General features: G+C 33.9%; 2 long non-coding RNA genes across 2 annotated transcripts; one reads left to right on the forward strand and one right to left on the reverse strand.

Annotated features, from left to right (window-relative positions):
- Positions 1-618: 618 nt before the first annotated feature.
- LOC118735318 lies at positions 619-1,581 on the forward strand. The gene is made up of 2 exons (XR_004992565.1): positions 619-1,195; positions 1,317-1,581. It is a non-coding gene; the product is annotated as an uncharacterized LOC118735318 (long non-coding RNA).
- Positions 1,582-4,950: 3,369 nt separating this feature from the next.
- LOC118735319 lies at positions 4,951-5,870 on the reverse strand. The gene is made up of 3 exons (XR_004992566.1): positions 5,715-5,870; positions 5,592-5,655; positions 4,951-5,531 (listed from the first exon to the last, which is right to left on the reverse strand). It is a non-coding gene; the product is annotated as an uncharacterized LOC118735319 (long non-coding RNA).
- Positions 5,871-6,483: the final 613 nt, after the last annotated feature.

Raw genomic sequence — 6,483 nt, forward strand, 5'->3', positions numbered from 1 at the left:
CTAGGGATGGCAAAGTCGACTTCGACTTTCGACCAAAATCGACTTTTTACTCCTGAAAATCGAATTTTATTGATCGACTTTCGGTTTATGGAAGTCGACTGAAGTCGACTTTTCACTTTCGACTCTCGACTTTTTTTTAAATTTATTTGCATATAAAAACTGATCTTCTAACAAGAGCGCGGAGTGCTGTTTGGTTGTATTTAAAAAAAATTGCCAATAAAACTGAAGTGAAATTTGAAAAGTGTGGTAGAGAAATGAATTTTAATGACAGTACAACAACATTGTCAAATCATTTACTAAATAAAATTACTATACGAAAACAAATTCCTCAGTAGCTGTCTGGGCTACTCCCATATATATCCATGCTTATAAAGTGGCACTTATATTTCTACCTATACCCGCCAATTCTGCTCTATCGGAAAGGCCACATTTTTCAAAAAGTTGTCCGTAATTACCAAATATCGATTAAAAAAAATTTTTGAATTTTTTTTTTTAATTTAAAATTTGTTTTATTATTTTTCAAAAATATAATTTTTAAAAACCCTCACAACCAACATTTTCATGCTGTAAAACTGGAACAATTTTCAAAATTTTTAAAAATCCTTTAGTGTCTGTTTTTTTACCTAGCATTGAATTTCACTAAATTACAGATTATTCTAAAGACCACTAGTAAATCATGATATTTTTGGCGTATTCTGACTCTTATATTTATAGCTAATATATGAGTTAAGTGCAGAGTATACTTAATACATTTTATTTTTATTAAAAAAGTCGAAAAAAGTCGAACAAAGTCGACTTTTCTTCGTGGATCGGTCGACTTTTAAAGTCGACTGTACAGAGTCGATCGAAAAGTCGAAAGTCGACTTTCTAGTGAAGTCGAACAACCCTACCTCAGTCTTCCTGAACCTGCATATCAGAGAATCAATTCTCGTCCTGTGAAAGCGTGAAGTAAAAATATGTTTCATCAAATCAAATCATTTGTTGTTGCGAAAAGAAAATGTAGATTTTTTGTTTAGAATGACTTGGTAAAGAGTAATATGGAAAAGTCTTTAATTATCAAGAATCATTTAAAACGCCAAATTGAAAAAGTATAGTTTTCACTCAGTTGAAATCTTCATTTTCACTTCACCATTACACAAAATGAGAATTGGCTCCTGCTTTCGCTCATTGAGAACAAGATAAATAATCACCCATGGTACATGGTATTTATGTGCCTTGATAATCACCATTAATTACCATTCTCAAATTATTACAATTTACATATGTATATAAAATCTGATGATTTTTTTTCTGTTTATTCTTTTATCCATCGACAGGCTTTCGGGCTTTCGGACGGGAACGGCGCGTGTTTAAGCAAATTTTTTCAATAAATAGAATTTAGGTATTCACACCTGCCTGATTTTCGGTAATCTAGTTGTGTAGTTTTATTTTTATTCAGTTGATGACAATCAAATAACCTGAACAAAAAATTATTTACAACTAGTTAACCTTATTACCGGGATGGTATGATTATCTTCAATATCTTGTAAGAAAATGTTGTTTATATTAATATATGTAATAAACGTTTCATGACGATTCAGATATTTTAACGTTTTCTTTTTATTCCTTTTTTATTCTTTATTTTAACGTTTCGGGAAAATCTTTCGTGTATTCCAAAATATTATTTCCTGATAATTTTTTGTTTTATTTTCATACGTTATGTTTTTTTTTTGTTTTTTTTGTGAACGGTTGATAATTTTTTTAATGCATTTGCTTTTTTTATAAAACCTGCAACCTCAATAGCATGTGTATATTTGCGAGGGTTTCATTAGCTTAATATATATAATATATATTTCAGATTAGCTTAATATACAAATGTGCATACAAAATTTATATTTTTATGCGTGAATTCCCTCATTCTTATACACATGCTTTGGCCAAATTTTTAGTATTTTAATATATTTTCACTGTTTTAGTTTTTATTTTCTAATATTTTTGAACTTTTAATAGGCGAATGGAATGGGTTAGGCGCTTGGGAGTCAGAAATACCAATAGGAAGCATCTCTACGCTTGCCAGAGGCATTTTTCGACTCGACCGCGCAACAAGTTACGCTTATCAAAGGGGGCTGTACCTGATATCAATTTGTGTGCACCCACAGTAGAGCCTTTTGGTAGTTTAGTAGAAGAACCTACACTACATGACTATTCATTTAGGGGTTGAAGATTGTAAACCCATTGAAGAAGGTACCTGCATTCCGGAGAACATCAATATCAAGAATTATTAGAGAGAGCTAATGAAAAAATTGATGAACTCAAACAAAAACTGTTAGATAAAGAGCGGGAAATTTAACTTTTGAAAGGGCAAAGTTCTTCTAATCAAGAGCAGGGAAATAGCGCGCAAATGGAAGAGATTTGTAGCAGTTTACCCCCACATGTCGCTATATGTGTGAGAAGTTGTCTTACAAATAATGGCCGTCATCCTTCTGGACGGAGGTTTGATAGGAGCATTAAAACTATAGCCCTAGGAGTTCAGTTCACTTCACCCTTAGCATATAGGTATTTAAGGCCCCTGTTTCATTAGCCTTCTACAACTACTTTGTCCAAATTTATTAAATGTTGGCCACGTAATCCCGGTTGCTCATACAGCAGCATTAAGTCCCTAGAGTTGAGCAGCCGTGGCTTCACAACAGAACAGAAATATGTTTCGTTGTGTTGTGATGAAATGGCTTTGAAGACCAATTAGAAATATGATAGGTTTAGGGACTTAATAATAGGGTTGGAGGACTTCGGAGATGAAAATCGCACCTCCAGAATAGCCAACAGTGTTCTAGCTATGATGGTTCAAGGCATAGGCGGAAACTCTTGGTCTCAGTCCATAGCATACTTTTTTGTGCACAATTCGTGCAAAGGTGATATTGTAAAAAAATATGTTTTTGAAGTTATCTCGCAACTCCAGGATATTGGTCTTTATCCCTGTCATTTTCTTTGTGACCAAGGGTCCAATTTCATTAACTTTGCTCGAGTAGCAGGAGTAACCGATGAAAGGCCCTATTTCGAGGTTAATGAACAGGAAATCGCCTTTTTTTATGACTCTCCCCATCTTTTAAAAAGCTCGCGAAACTGCATCCAAAGTAGCAAAAATAAAGTAAGTTTTCGAGGACAACCAGTTCAGTGGGCAGACTTCGCCCATCTCTATGAACAGGATTCCCTTCGCGAAATACGATGCGCACCTAAGTTGACATCGGCACATCTTAGGCCCACATCTTTTCAAAAGATGAGTGTCCATTTAGCTGCACAGGTTCTGAGTAATACAGTTGCTAGTGCAATGCTTTCTCTTTACAGTTCCGGGAATCTCAATAGTTCTCAGTCTCAAAGTTTCCTAAATACTGCCGAATTTGCCCTTTTCTTCGACCAACTTTTCAACATTTTTAATAGCAATACAATCGGAGCCCTACGCAAGCGCGGTCAGCCATTTACAGGAAGCACGGAGCAAATACATTTCTTACGGGAACTCAACAAACACTTACCTCAATTACAGTACATGATATATTTGGTCGGGATATAACGAATAGTTTTTCTTTCATAAGAGGCTGGCTTCAAAATATTCAAAGTTTAAAACGTTTGTGGCATTCATTGTCAAATAAGGGATTGCAATACATACGAACCAGAAAACTTTGTCAAGACGAACTTGAACACTATTTTGGACAGATTAGAAGAGGGGGAGGATTGAACCCTAGAACTACTCCATCCATGTTCTCGGACCTTTTCCGACAATCTGAGGCCTTAGGCATGTGAAGTTTGTTACTAGTGGTAATTGTGAGCCATTGCTTAGCGCTGAGTGGGAGTCCTTTTCATATAATACTTTAGAAAGAGTCTGCAATGATCCTTTGGTTCGGGATCCTTCTTGGCAAACTTTCCAAGGTTTGCATCGGCCTCTGCCAGACGGATATCAAAATATCAGAAATAGTCTTGAAGTTGATGTCGTAGAAAGTGATTTCCTCCAAAGAATTGCTTTTTCATATTTTTGCGGATATATATATTTTGAGTTCTTTAAACTACACAAATGTCTGCAGCCTTTACCGACTTTCCCAGAGGATGAAATAACCGAAGATAATTTTATTTTCACAAAAGAAAAAGTATATGAAAAATCTAATTTAGTCAAAGCTCCTCTGGCCTTCATTGAGTTTATGGAAAAACTTGAACAAATTTTAAGCGAAAATTTTGATTCCTGCTGCCATCTAATCGGGTTTTCTAAAGCTATATTTGATAAGATGGAAGGAGTAGAATTTTTAATTGTTGTATCAACTGCGATCCCAACATTCTTAAATATCTATTTATAAGAATTCGAATTTATTTTTCTTTAAGAATTTTTAATAGGGACCTAAGTTCGCCTCATTTTAAAAATATTAAATTTTTATGTGTTTCACATAGGTAAATCATGTCCCAGTTTTTCGGAAATAAATTAGATATTAAATTCGTTTATTCGTCCTTTATTCAGATAATTTTGCTATTTTCGAAATACAGTTTCGGGTATTTTTTCAAGATCCCTTTTTTTATATTAATTCAAAGCTTCTAGGGTCTCTACTGTGGGTGCTTTCAAAAACTTATTCTATAAAACCATATGTACATAAACACTATTTTTGAAAACATAATTTTAATTTTTGCTGTGCAATATTTTTTGTTTTGCATGAATTGGTTTGCTTTTTATGTTATATTTACAAATTTGAGTTAAATGTACATAATTAAAAAAACATGAATTATTTTAATTTTTAATAAAAGTTTAAGTTATATATTTAATTTTTAATTTTTGCTGTGCAATATTTTTTGTTTTATATGAATAGTTTTGCTTTTTATGTTCATTTTTATAATTTTGAGTTAAATGTATCGTTTTGCCTTTTGTAGTTTTTTATAATTTTAAGTTAAAGTACAAAATTAAAAAAAAAAAAACATAAATTATTTTAATTTTTGTTGTACTATTAGTTTAAGTTATATAGGTGAAAATATGCCTCTGGGGGAACCGAACACCTCAACAAAAATCGGTAACGCGCCTGATTGCATACCTCATGGGTGGTGGGGAAAATGCAATATCGCTAAATATATACCGCATTGAATATAATAAAAAATCGCTGATTTACTTCAATCCGGCTTTTTGGATTATCAAAATATTACAGTAAATTAACGATATCACATATCTCCCAAACCTTTTAGTTTTTAGTTTTTAATACACACACACGCGCTTACAAATATCTGCATCAAACGTCAGCAGATTGTAGTGCCAAATGTGCGCAACCACGGTTAGATGCTAGTTTTCAACTAGTTTGCGCAAGTTAGATTTTTTTTTAACTGCGGCTTAGAAATAAAAGACTGATGCTTTGTATTTTGACGTTTTGGAATGCACCCAATGCTACTTTGCCGTGGGTGCAGCGGTCTCGTGTTGCTGGAGCAAATCTCTATGCTAAAACCCACAGCGCAGGTATTTTGACTAACCCAAGTATACAGCCACTTCCACAATTCATTCGAACACTTCACCTTACTTCCAAACCTTGGAACACCTGTTGAAAAATAATATCTTATAACTCACACAAAATCCTCATTGTGAATCTTTCACTGACCTGTACAAGCAGTTCAAGGCACAACCAAGTTTGAGCGGCCATTACCCGGAGCTCCTCAAAAATACTTAATATAAACCATTTTACGGAAATACACATATACAATTAATTGATATGAATTGCTACCGTATAAATTCAGGACATACATTTGCTTGGAGACTCCTTTGTTTATGGTGGACATAAGTTCATCCAGCACATTCAATGGTCCATTACCCGGAGCTGCTCCAACGAGATGAGTCGATTTTAGTGAGCCTCACATGCCATTGCCTCTGGGTACAAGCGGGATATCCGAATATTTGAAAATAAATAGCAATTATCTATTAAAAATATAAGAAAAGTATTTGTTCACAAAATTACCTGCTCTTCTCGCAATTTCTAAGAAAAATAAAAATTCACCACTCGGAGAAACGTCAAAGAACGTGAACCACAGCTGCATTTTTGAGTAACAAGGTTTAAGAACTAGCGTTTTCAGCATTTAACAGTTCATTATTATTTACGGCGTAATATAACAAGTTAAACATTGAATTGTGATAATGTGTATTAGCATCTGTAATAATAGATAATAATTTGCAATTTTTTTACACTTTTGTAATTATTTTCGGTCACTATTACACAGTCATGGCTTGTGCAACTCTGCCATAGTACGGTTGTTGCTCCCTTTTAGACCGGAGTAATTTTCTATACAACTCTGAATCAGCAAAATTCATGCTCCTTCTCATTATCAACCCTGATCACATTTTACCCCCGAAGAGTACTCGAAAAGGTTTATTACTGTATATACTGTGGCTACAAGGAGCTGTAATGATGGCATATGAAATGCATATCGAGGGCTTATATTCAATACCCTCTGGACAATTGGCAAGTCTTTTTGCCAAGAAGCGATCAAATTAAAACA

Source organism: Rhagoletis pomonella, unplaced genomic scaffold (assembly GCF_013731165.1).
Source record: "Rhagoletis pomonella isolate Grant_MI unplaced genomic scaffold, Rhpom_1.0 Rhpom_scaffold_00003, whole genome shotgun sequence".
In the NCBI taxonomy this organism is placed as follows: domain Eukaryota; kingdom Metazoa; phylum Arthropoda; class Insecta; order Diptera; family Tephritidae; genus Rhagoletis; species Rhagoletis pomonella.